Source organism: Episyrphus balteatus, chromosome 4 (assembly GCF_945859705.1).
Source record: "Episyrphus balteatus chromosome 4, idEpiBalt1.1, whole genome shotgun sequence".
Taxonomy (NCBI): domain Eukaryota; kingdom Metazoa; phylum Arthropoda; class Insecta; order Diptera; family Syrphidae; genus Episyrphus; species Episyrphus balteatus.
Window position 1 is genome coordinate 18,757,860 of NC_079137.1, and position 13,726 is coordinate 18,771,585.

At 37.0% G+C, this 13,726-nt stretch overlaps 1 long non-coding RNA gene across 1 annotated transcript; it reads right to left on the minus strand.

Moving 5' to 3' along the window:
- Positions 1-11,461: 11,461 nt before the first annotated feature.
- LOC129918634 (uncharacterized) lies at positions 11,462-13,293 on the minus strand. Its single transcript, XR_008772977.1, has 2 exons — positions 13,151-13,293; positions 11,462-13,089 (listed from the first exon to the last, which is right to left on the minus strand). It is a non-coding gene; the product is annotated as an uncharacterized LOC129918634 (long non-coding RNA).
- Positions 13,294-13,726: the final 433 nt, after the last annotated feature.

Genomic DNA, 13,726 nt, shown 5'->3' on the forward strand with positions numbered 1-13,726 from the left:
AAATCCTCTGTTTTTTCGCATTCAAATTGTAATATCTTTCGTTCTAATTTCAACTTTGGAAATTTTTATACATTTTTGAAAACTGCAATAACACGGCAAGTTTTCAAAATATTAAACCAGTGCCACACCATAAAAATTTTTTTCATGGTGTTGCTCTGAAATAAAAGTAAGAAATTGAGTTTTTATAAAACATGGAACTGTTAATTAGATTTCAGCAAAATGGCGCATGAAATAAAAAATATTTTGATCAATTAATTGTTTCTCAATATTAGACAATGTTTTAGTGAAAGAATTGTGAAAAACAGAAATCTATTATGAGTGGAGGAAGCAAAATACTGTTGCCAAGTCGGGATTTTTCGAAATTTCACAAAAACTGCATTAAATCGAAAACTTTAAGGATTTGGGATAAACAAGTTACCAAATTCTGAGAGCCCTAAAGTTGGCCTCTCAGCATATTTCGTTTGATCCATTACTTTTGGGACACCCTGTATATAAATATATATACATAAATACATAGGGTCAATGTGGGTAAAAGTAAACAATTTCATGTCTTTTTTTTTTCTTTTGACTTTAGATTTTAATATGTTTTCACGGAACAACTTCACAGGTATCTTCAAATGCAAATATGAAATGATGGCCATTCTTCTTTATAAATATAAACAAATATTTCCCAAATTGTTGAAATTACTGTCAAATATGGCATGTTTACAAATATCCCACCATGTTTGTGTTTTTTTACAAATTCGGGGTAAATGTGAACACTGATTTAAAATTTAGAATTTCCTCTTTATCATCATTATTTATTTATCTTTATTTATAACGACTTGAAAAACGTTCAAGAAGGTATTTGACAAAAACTTTTTCAAATTCCAATAAAAGTTTTTGTATTCTTCCTTTGATTCTTTATATAGACACCCAATATGCATCCTGAGCAGCTCTGAACGTCATATTTTTTTGTTTTTACCTCAAAGACCGATTTTGCATCATCATCCACTGAAGATGATGGATTTGGTTACTTTAAAATGTGACTCCACGGCACTTTAGCAATAGTAATTGACTAAAAATACTTTATTTTTATTAAAACAAATAATTTCATCAAAAATATATGTTTATATTTACCCCCAGAATACGTTGTTTACATTTTCCTATCATGAAAAATATTCTGGGGTAAATGTAAACACATGCAAATCGACATAAATGTCCTGTATTTTAAAATTTATTTGTTTCACATAGAATCAACATCAAAATTCGAAACTAAAAAGTATATGCAAATTGTACTGACTTAATTGAATCTGCAAAAATGTTTAATATTTCTGAAAGACTAACGACTTGTTTGACACTTTAAAAAATTATCTTTCACGGAAAATAACCTCGTCGAATGAATTCTTCTTTGACAGCATTGAGTTTGACGTATAAGTTAAAAGATGCATGCGTCAAAGAGACTTAACTGAAGCTTGTTATCAGCCATGTTCTCATTTACCCATGTTTACATTTACCCACATTGACCCTACGTATATTAAGAAACAAAATTTTGAAGAACCTATTTATATTAAAATTTGTTAAATGTGTATTTTGTCCATTATAACGGCATTGACGTTTTCTTTTGCTAAAATGTTATTGTAACGTTTTATTTCGAGTTCACAATAAAACTTATTTAATTTCCACTTATATTTCCGTTCAAATAAGAACACACTTTATTTCAACTCAATTTACTTTTATTATTCGCTCAAACAAAAACACTTTTAAATCACTTTATTTACTACTAACAATTCGCAACACTTTATTTCACTTTGTACTGTACTCTTTCACTTTCAAGATTCAACTGTATCCGGTCGGTGTTTACGCTGCCCTCTTATACCGGAATTTCGAGATTCGAGAATGTCTTCGAAGGTTCTCGTCTTTGCTTCTCGAAACTTCCTTTCCAAGAGGGGGCGCTTCATACTTCCAGTCTAGTTGTATATTTTGGGATATGTTCAGAGGGTAGGTAGTTTCTTGATTATTAAAGGTCCGTTCACATTTCTACCTTTGCAGTAGTAGGTAGTGTGTTCAGACTTTTATCTTAAAAGTAGTTCAGTAATTCATCGTTACATTGCCCCCCTCTTAGGATTGTTCGTCCCGAACAACTCCATTGCTTCTTTCACCATTATAACGATGTAAACGGTCACAATGAACTACCTTTAGTTTGCCTCCTACCCCTCTTTGTATACGGTAAACCACGTCGTTAATTCTGGTTATTACTGTGTAAGGGCCTTCCCAGTTTTGTTGTAGCTTCGGTGATAGTCCCTTTTGTCGGTGGGGATTGTAAAACCACACAAGTTCTCCTTCTTGAAACCCTGTTGCTGTCGCTCGTGCGTCATATCTTGTTTTCATCCTGTCACTAGACGCTTTTATATTTGTCCTTGTCCGTTGGTGAATGTCAGCCAGTGTTCCTTTCAGGTTATCTACGTACTCATCCATTTCATGTGGCTCGTTTGGAACACTTCCAAATTTTATTTCACTTGGCAGGCGTATTGTTGAGCCAAATAGGACTTCCGATGGTGTATGTCCAGTAGAACTATGTGTTGCACTTCTATAAGCCATCAATAATAATGGAATATGTCGGTCCCAGTCTCGTTGATTATCATTGACTACTTTTGACAGGTGTTCCTTAAGTGTCCTGTTAAATCGCTCAACCATCCCATCAGATTGTGGATGAAGCGGTGTTGTTCGCGTCTTCTTGATGCCAAGGAGTGAGCAAACCTCTTGAAAGATCTTAGATTCGAAGTTCCTTCCTTGGTCGGAATGAAGTTCCATGGGTACTCCGAACCTGCTCACCCAATGAAAGACAATCTTATCCACAACTGTTTTAGTTTCCTGGTTTGGAATGGCAAATGCCTCAGGCCATTTGCTGAAGTAGTCCATCACTACAAGGATGTATCGATTTCCGTTGTTGGTTTCGGGAAAAGGACCTGCTACGTCTATTGCAATTCTCTCAAAAGGTGCACCCACATTGTACTGCTGCATCTTGCTTTGGATTTTTCTAGCTGGTCCTTTGCTAGCGGCACAAGTATCACATTTTCGGCACCACTTTTCAACGTCTTCTCTCATACGTAACCAGTAGAATTGCTGTCGTAGCTTTTCCAGCGTCTTGTTGATGCCTAAATGGCCTCCAGAAATTCTACCGTGCATCTCTCGGAGAACATCATTTACCTTTGACTGAGGTACGACTAGTTGCATTACATAGGATTTACCATCTGCGGATTCCCACTTACGCCTGAGTAGCCCTTCTTGCACATGAAGTGAGTCCCATTGTGCCCAATATGCTTTTAGATTGGGGCTTCGGTCGGAGATGTCGGCCCATTCTGGTTTCTCTTGATGTTCCTTCCATGCAAGGATGGGTTCGATGTCCGAATCTTCCTGTTGGGCCATTCTGAGTTCTTCATTACTCCAGCCGCAAATGGGATCAGCTCTCGTTCTTCTAACAGCGACAACTTCCTTTTCTTCTAGTCGTGTGCAATGCTTGCAGTCTTGCTTGCACGGGCGCCGAGATAATGCGTCTGCATTTGAATGCAGCTTTCCTCTTCGATGTTGAATCTGCCATTGATACGTCTGAAGTATCTCGATCCATCTTGCTACTTGACCCTCTGGATTTTTGAAGTTCAAAAGCCAATTTAGTGCACCATGATCTGTGCGAAGAAGGAACTTCTGTCCATAGATGTACTTATGGAAGTGCTTTGTTGCCAATACTAGAGCTAGAAGTTCCCTTCTGGTCACGCAATAATTTCTTTCTTGTTTCGAGAGTACCTTGCTGAAATAGGCAACGACCTTTTCTTCTCCGTCGTGAACTTGCGATAAAACAGCACCAACTCCAAACATTACTTGCATCTGCGTCAATGATGAATTGTTTGCCTGGAGTCGGATAGGCCAGCACAGGAGCTTCACATAACCGCAGCTTCAGTTCCTGAAAGCTTTTCTCACACTCACCTGACCATTTAAAGGGTTTACACTTCTTCGTAAGTTGGTGCAAGCTTTTGGCGATTCTCGCAAAATCCTTCACAAATCGTCGATAGTACGTTGCCAGACCCAGGAAACTCCGAAGTTGATGCTTGTCCTGAGGGTTTGGCCAGTTCTTCACAGTGTCAACTTTTTCAGGATCAGTCTTCACTCCTTGGGTTAGATGATATGCCCCAAATATTTAACCTCGGTCTTGAAAAGTGCACATTTCTTTGGATTCAACTTAAGATGTGCTTCTCGTAGCCTTTGGAATACAGCCTTTAGGTTTTCACAATGGTCATCAAATGTTTTCCCGTAAACGATGACATCATCCAAATAGACTAGGCAAGATTTCCAGGTTAATCCATTTAAAACGCACTCCATTAAGCGCTCAAAAGTAGCTGGGGCATTGCATAGCCCAAACGGCATGACATTAAACTGCCACAGACCATTTCCTGTGGAGAAAGCCGTCTTCTCCCGATCTTCTGGATGGATTTCTACCTGCCAGTAGCCACTCTTCAAATCCAAAGTCGAAAACCATTGTGCTCCTTCCATTGGCAGTGGGTAGCTGTCTTTCTTCGTCACATCATTCAGCCTGCGGTAGTCGACACAAAATCGAGTGCTTCCATCCTTCTTTTTGACGAGAACTACCGGTGATGCCCAAGGGCTTTTGGAATTTTCGATCAGCCCGTCTTTCTTCATTGTCGATATCATTTCTTCAACTTCACCTTGTTTGGCCAAGGGGAGACGTCTTGCTGGTTAACGAATCGGCCTAGCGTCTCCTGTATCGATTCGATGCTGCACCAGTTGTGTTCGGCCGTATTGCCCGCTGGGTGAAGAGAAGATATCAGCATATTCATGAAGAAGCCTTCCAGCAACATTAAGCTGATGTTGACTCAAGTTGTCTGATTTGAGAATTTGAGTCTTTAGTTTCTCAGAGTTCATAGTCATCTGTGTGTCCATCTCGTTGATCTTAGTTATTGCGGACACAGATTCACATTGGCCAACAACTTCTCCTTTCTTAAGCTTGATTGGGTACGGTTTGATGTTAAGTATCCGTACAGGTACCATGTTGTTCTTTGGTGCCACAAGAGTCTTCCCGATGATGATGTTTTCGGAACTTTGCTTAACTTCTGGTTCAACCATGAACTATCGATGGCTTCCAAAGTTCCCCTTTAACTTGGTCCACACAAAAACTTCTGAAGAAGGAGGCAGGCACATGTCTTCTTTGATGACAGTTCTAATTGTTGTCGAGTTGTCAGTGCCATAGACCATTGGAATCTCTACATTTCTGTATTTCAGGACTTGATTACCGATATCCAAAATGATTCCATGCTCCTTCATGAAGTGAATTCCAATGATGCACTCGTCACATATATCTGCCACCAAAAACACATGCGAAAACTCTAGTTCTGCCATACGGATCGTAAGACGAACTTCACCGTACACCCTTGCTGCTTCTCCTGTGGCGGTCTTCAGACGGTAGCTGTTGGTGTTATGTAGCCATGTCATCTTCACCAAGTCTCTTCGTACAATGGAGGCGGTGGCACCGGTGTCAATTGTAGCCACGTGTTGTTTGTTGTTTATGGTCGCCTCCACTGTCAGACTTTTGTTGTCTCGTTTAGTCTGTGAGACTTGAATTGTGGTTCTGGGGCCATCGATACCAGAAACCAGCTTCTGCCCCTCGAAGGTGGTTCTTACTCGTTTCCCGAATGGGAATTCAAGATGAGCATGAGTGTTAGTTGTATCGCTTACCTGTTGTTGGGCAATATTCCTGCTTCCACAGTGTTGGCAAGCAGTTCTTCTTGGTGGCAATCTGCACTGCCGCTGGAGAAGTCCGGTCTTGTTACAGTTCCAGCATCGAGCAGCTCCGTCCCGCTGGTTTCTTTGGAATGCGAGTTTTTGACAAGAGCATTCTTCCACTGCAACTTCTCTTACCCGATGAACGCCTTGAGAAGCCTGTTCTGCTGCTTCCATAGTAAGTGCGAACGCTAATGCTTCAGGAAGGGAACGTTTTCCAGCTGTTCGTATCGCTCGCTGAAGATTTATATCAGATACAGCACGAACAGAGGCTTCTGTCGCAAACTGATTGATAATGTCGTTTCCTGCTGTCGGATATGCCAGATGAGCCAACCTTTCAATATCTGCTTGAAGTTGTTGCAGAGTTTCTCCTCTTTTCTGGACTCTTGTATTGAGTTGGACGCGGAAGCATCCAATCCAAGCGGAAGCATCAAGAGCAACAAACTTGTTTTCGATCATATTTAGCTTACCTTCGATGAGGGTTTTCTGTTCATCTAGAAGGTTCTTTTGCTCTGTGCGTTGTGTCTCTATTTTTTCTAGAACACTACTCTGTTGTTTTTCTATTTGTTCGAGAACATTCTTCTGTTCATCCTTTTGTTCTTTACGTTGTTGTTCCATTTGATCTTTCTGTTCTTCAAATTTTGCAAGGAGAACAGCCATCATGGATGACATATCGGAACTAGTACTTACTCGTTCTTCTATCATTTCAACTTCGAATTGAAATGTATCCAAATCTTCGTTTTTCTGGGTTAAATAATCCTGTAGACGAATAATGAGATCATTTTTCGATCCAGCAGTAGGAAGACCTCGCTTAGTTAATTCCGCCTTCAGCTCAGTCAAACTTAACTGATTTAGCGAGCACTTTTACTTATTTCAAAATGTTTTACACTTTGTTTATTGTTAAATCACACGCGCACTTTTTATTTTATTCGCGAAATTATCTGATTCGCACAAATAAATAAGTTTTATTCCACTTTTCTGACACCAATGTAATGTTTTATTCCGGGTTCACAATAAAACTTATTTAATATCCACTTATATTTCCGTTCAAATAAGAACACACTTTATTTCAACTCAATTTACTTTTATTATTCGCTCAAACAAACACACTTTTAAATCACTTTATTTACTACCAACAATTCGCAACACTTTATTTCACTTTGTACTGTACTCTTTCACTTTCAAGATTAAACTGTATCCGGTCGGTGTTTACGCTGCCCTTTTATACCGGAATTTCGTGATTCGAGAATGTCTTCGAAGGTTCTCGTCTTTGCTTCTCGAAACTTCCTTTCCAAGAGGGGGCGCTTCTTACTTCCAGTCTAGTTGGATATTTTGGGATGTGTTCAGAGGGTAGGTAGTTTCTTGATTATTAAAGGTCCGTTCACATTTCTACCTTTGCAGTAGTAGGTAGTGTGTTCAGACTTTTATCTTAAAAGTAGTTCAGTAATTCATCGTTACAATATATATCCTTTTAGAAATGTTTTGTTACGGACACCTTAAATCTTCATATGATTAAGTTTTAGATATTGTATGTAGCTGTGGATACAAGAACTAAAAGAATCTGCAATGACAGAAACATAGTTCTTGTGTCCGGATGCGACACTACATATGAAATTAAGGCAACGATGGATTGGAAATCATTGTATATATATTTCTATAGTACTATCAACCCATGAAAATACTTTAGCGACATCTTTTGGTAGATCTGCACTTCAATTTTCTGCATAAGGTTCAAACATAAAATAAACTAGCGACCCCAGCGGTGGCGACTCAAAACAGAAAATTCTACTTCATGAGAGTACTATAAGAATATATATACAATGTGGAAATGACATGATTCATTCATATAGGAGGGCAGCTGTTGCACCCAAATCTATGCACTAACCTTGGTGCTAAATTTCTTAAAAGGGTTCCAGTTAAGGAACTTTGGAAACATCTTGAGTCTGTTCGATATGAACACTGGCGATGAACAATCGATGACAATAATCCGATTTCATTTTTTTTTTAAGAATTATATATGTATTTCGTGGATTTTGTTTTGTTTTACATTTTTTTTATTTGTTTTTGAGTATCCGGGGCGTTGGGGTTCGCATAGGAGGCTCCTTAAACTGAATGAACCTAAATCCTTTAATGTCGGTGGGAAGTAATCTTGCTCGAGCTCTGGTTCCATATTCCTTTAGCTTTACCTGCAAAAATTAAGAAAGGGAGTTAAATAATCAATAAAAAAATGATAAATTAATTTTTACTTACCAGTTTGATTAATTTTTATTGTTGATGATGACACAAAAATGATTTTTTTTAGAAATTTACAAAAGCGAAACTTTCCACGCGGAGCAAGAAATAAAATGCAAAATAAATATGAATGCGTTCAAAAGTGAAGCCGAGTAGGTACGAATCTGTCTACGATCTTATGAGATCGTAGACTAGCTACCATAATGACTACCAGGGTAAATTCAAGAATAAGGTTTGTGGATTCGATAATTTGAGTCTAGAACCCATTTCAATAATTTAATTTGTAGACGATAGAGGATTTCGAATTCCAAAATTGAAAAAGGAGTGAATTTTTGGAGTGAATTCTTCACTCCCAAAATTTTGAAGGAGTGACGGAGTGATTACCAATACTTCTACATTTGACTTCATGGACTGCTTGTCAAATTGTTGGGTGGTTGTTTTAACTTTTTTTTTGTGAAGGAAATTATATTTATTTACAAAAAAATTCAATAAAGTATTGTAAAAAATCACTAAAAGTGAATTTAAAAGATTGTGTTATTATTTAATTCATTATTTCGTATTACAAACACATGCAAAGCAAACGTCAAATCACTCCACTTGTCAAATTCTTCGTGAACAAATTCCAAAACTGCACGAAAAAGGAGTGATTCACTCCCATAATTTTGGAAAACGACATATGTATGTTAATGAAACAGCTAATAGAGCATGATGGTCATGGGTTGAGTATACCATTACATGATGGTCATTTCTGTTTCAACCTCCAATTAGATAGTGTAGAGTAGTGCATATTTCCTTGAAAATTTGAAAGTGGTAAGTTTTTTCTTACGAGATAGGAAGTTAGAAAAAGTGCAGTGCGGCAAATTGTATACCTTTTTTTTAACGAAATAGTAGTATCCGACGGAAACGATTAAAATTACATACTCTAAGGAGCGAATTAAAGAAAAAACGTTGAATACAGGAATTTCAAAAATAAATACAAAATTTTCAAAAAGAGGGTAAGTGATAATTTCTTAAGTTATTTAAGACATGACCTGAAAAGAAAAGGTCGTGCCCGCCGAGGTTTTATCCTTTTTGAAGGATTTTTTTTTCGAAATTTTTATGAAATCCCTCGAGTGGAAATTGAAGTTCAAGCTGCGAACTGGATCGAGAATTAAATTCGATTTGGCAAATAGATATAATCGTACGAAGCCAAATTACATAAAGATAGTGGTGCTGAATTACGGGAAAGCTGATGAATAATTCACATATTAGCCCACGACTTCAGATATCTTCGTGTTCAAAGCCAAGTAGCGCTGGAGTAGCTCTGTAAGAGTGAAAAAACCTCGCTTTTGGCCAATACATAAAAAAAAGTAAATTTGAACTAAAACTAAAACGTATGTACGAATTTTTACTGGCGTGATATTGTGTTTTTTTTTTTATATTTGTCTTAATTGATATAATGTACCACAGAACACATAATAAGGTAATATCTTCCGAACCTTGTCAAAATTTGTTTGACAAAAATGGGCACCAATCTGTCAGGTCGGCCTTTAGTTTTTACATTTCAATCGCAGTAAACAGGAAATTTGTTTTTGTTTTAATTTATAAAATGTCATTTGAAAAAATTATAAATTAAAATGGAAAATGGTAAATTAATGTTAAAAAATTAGTGGTGTGCGTGGTTTTTCGGTTTTTGTGCGTTTTTCGTCGGTAAATACAAAAAATAAGAATTACGGAAGCTGACATTGGTCGCCAAATTGTCATGTTTTGACAATTTGGCGACCAATTTCAGTTCGGAAGATATTACCTTTTTATGTGTACTGTTATAATGTACGTATATTTAAAATTTCTTTAAATTTTCAATTCTTTTTGTTCAATGATTTTTTTTTGTTTTTAAAATTAGTGGCAACTAGGTTTTGAGTGATATTAAAAAGTAAAAGTTTTTAAGTGGTGTCGTAGGGCATTAAAACCACGAATTACCTTTTCCGTCTTCGTGGGCGAAATTGGTACTTTTTAGAGTATATAAAAACCGCTATAGACTAGTATACAGAGCTCTATATAGGAAGGGAAATTAGCGAGAACGCGGGCGTTTATAAGGCCGAGAAAAGAAAGGTCATATTTAAAAAAAAGGGGCTAGAGGATTGCTGCCATATGCCAAATTTGTAAATTTCTTAAATTATAATTATATTTTTTTGTTTTCACATTTTTTTAGTCTGCCAATAATTTTGATTTTTTTTATCTTAAAAGTAGTTCAGCTATTCATCGTTACAATACGATGTTGTTGGGATTTTTTAAGCCACATCTATTCTTGAGACAAAGTATACAATTTTTGAAACTACCAACGTTTTTTTTCTGTGTCCTTGGCCGAATATTCGGTATTCGGCCGAGGAGCGTGGCCGAATATTCGGTATTCGGCCAAATCAATGTTCGCGGCATCTCTACTATATATTATCAACGATGATAATATACCTCGCTTTATTATAATCTCGGGATTGGAAAAAAAACGGTGACAACTTTAAGCCTCTCGCGTCCTATAACCCCTTCCAAATAAATCGCGGTATGGAATACATATCAAAAGAAATTTTAGAGGTTAAACCCATGCGCTCGGGCGACCTCTTGGTCAAAGTCTCATGTCTTTCCGTGGCAGAACAGTTCCTAATCAATCCCAGTGAAAATATTATCCCACACATCGCTCAATTCTGTTCAAGGAAGAATATATTCCAAACTCATTATAAATATATCTGAAGAGGAACTCCTCAAAGAACTCAAAGAACATAAAGTTATCGAAGTTCGGCGTCCAACAGACATACAAATCGGATATTTGAACTGTAAAGTCGATGAGTACCTACGTAGCGAATCCAATGCGGTGCCTTCATTGTCAAAAATTAGGACACACAAAAAAATGGTGCACAAATCACAGATGTGTAAAGAATGTTGCCTACCCCCGCCACATGATGAATGTACTAGAGCAGGCATGTCAAACTTGCGGGCCGCATGCGGCCCACATCGTATATTTCTGCGGCCCAAGCTTAACTTAGGACAACTTGCATTTTCAATTTTTTTACATTCAATTTTTGTTTAAAAAATAAAATTTAAATGTCTATAATGAACACAAACAAACCGGGGAATCCAATGAAATTGTTTTGAATTTCTCCATTTCAACACTGCACATGCACACACCCGTTACGAGAGGAATGGCTGTAAGAAAGTTTTTCACTTTTTTGCGATTTATGTCACTTGACAATCGCAATGGAGAATTTCCAGGGAATATGAGTTCTTCATGGTGAAAAGGCCAACAAAAATTTTTTGTATTGAAAAAAGCTTTTTTTTTTGCTGTAATTATAGCATTGGAGAAAATAATTGTTTATCTTTTCTAGAGCGCAGATTGACCAATGGGAAAGCTGTAAAAAAGCCCCATACGATTTGTTTCATTCGAAATGAATTTTTGCGGAAAAGCTCTGAAATTGTTTATTTGTAAAAAAAAAGATATATATATATATATATATAAGATATAATTCCAAACAACCAAAAATTTGATCTGAAGTCGACTTGCAGTCGCTACTTTTCCTTAAATAAATTCCAATGAAAAAAAGTCGCTAATTTTTCCCAAAAAATCGGTCATTTTTAAATCTCTTTTTGAGACGGATTTATAAATATAGAATCAGTACCTAATCACTTGCAAATGTAGGTACGAGGTAATCGAAATTCAGTGTCACTCCGTTTTAAGATCTAAATTCGACGAAGTTGGGATGCCTGAATTTTACAAGTATCTAATAGCAGATTTTAAATAAATAGAAAATAATTTTCATTATTTTTTCACTTTGTTTAAATAGAAAATTGACATATGAAATCATTTGTATGTTTGGAAGCACTTATCGATGCGAGCAGCTGTTTTCACTTGAAATAAGTCACCTGTTAGATCCAGAATAACAGATCTAAACCTGGGGTCTATTTTAAAAGAAATAACTTCTACTAAATTTTCACCACAAGTAGAGAAGATATTAGAAGAAAAGAGATGCAAAGTGTCAGGCAGAAAACATTAATATTACTACATTTATTGTTCTTGTTCGTAATAATAAATCTATTTCATACAAATTCTAACTGTTTCTTTTTTTTTGCGGCCCATAGAAATGTAGACCCTGCTATTTTGGCCCGTGAAAGCCATTGAGTTTGACACGCCTGTACTAGAGTTTATAGTGTTAACTGTAAGGATGAATCCCATACTTCCTACGATCCTCATCCTGCCTGCCCCTCTTTTCTGCGACACAAGTCAGTTAATAAAATTAAATCTACGCGGCGTTGTACAGTACGTGAAGCTTGGCAAATTTTTAACGACAATCCCTCTTTACACATGATACCTGCACCAACAAAAAACCATTTCGTAAAACCCTCCATAGCCGTAAAACCCTCCATAACCGACATTTAAAAACAGCAATAAAATTTTTCCAAAACAAGACTCTGCTGGTCTGGGATTGAACCATCTGAGTCCCTCCAGGGACTCTGATGGTCCAGCCCCAGGGCAGCGGAGTCACATAAATATTAACAACACACCAAACTCTAACTACCCCCAATCTTACTATTCATTCAAAGCTCTCCAATGGAATATACAAGGCTATATTAACAATTTCTATGAGCTTAGTATATTAATTAAAGATCAATCGCCATGTGCCATATCTCTTCAGGAGACACATTGTGCTTTTGCATCTTTACCAATAACACATAAATCCTAAATTCAAAACGGACTTGGCGGACTGGAACAAATTTCAATCAAGCGTCGAGAGTTGGTTCTTAAACAAGGACTTATCAACTAATGTCAATAAAGAAGCCGCCTTGTTTCAAAAAGGCATTCGATATGCCGCCAACCACTCAATACTTCAAAGTCATCCAATAACAACAAAAAAACAAGTCCCATGGTGGAGCCCTACTTTAAAAGCCCTAAGGGAACAGAAAATGAAAACTTGGCAAATCTTCAAAAAACACCCAACCACAATAAACCTGATTGCTTTTAAAAAAGCTAATGCCCTCTTTCGAAGAGGGATGAAATCGAGCAAAGCCAAATGTTGTTACGGACGCCTGGGGAACTTCTCCATCCGATGCAATCATGACCTAGAATGGGAAAAGGGATAAATAAAATTTACAAAAAAAATGTAAACAAACCAACACTTACCATTTTTTTTTTTAACGAAATTCCTCATTTTGAGTGCCCCCGGTGGTAGTAAATCGAAGCTGAAAAAGAGAAAAAGGATTTTTAGTATAGTAATAGTAAATAATGATAGGGCTAAAATAAAATAATAAAAATAAGAATTTATTGTTTACCATTGATGATGAAATTTAAATGAATGAGAATGACAGATTGACAGCGATAAGAAAATAAAAGATCAAGAGGTACTACGTTAGCGTTTACATGGTGGATCGAGTTTAACATTTGGACTCCCTTCAAGCAAACGAGTCCGCCCTCGGTCCGAATCGGCTCCGACCTCGACTACGAAATGGGTCCCACGGCGGCTTTTCTGTGTCTTTTCTGAGCTCGGTTTTCATGCTTGAAGGGCTAGTTCGTGTTTCGATCGTATTTTGGGTTAATGTTTATCAAGGAAAAGAGGACCATTGTAGCCACCCCTTAAATCCTGCAAACCACCTGTGGGTGAAAGGTTACATCCAATTATTTTATGGAATTATGTACGAACATGTACCTCCGTTAACTACGAATTTGGAGGAAGAAAGGGAAATTACATAAACTAGAGTT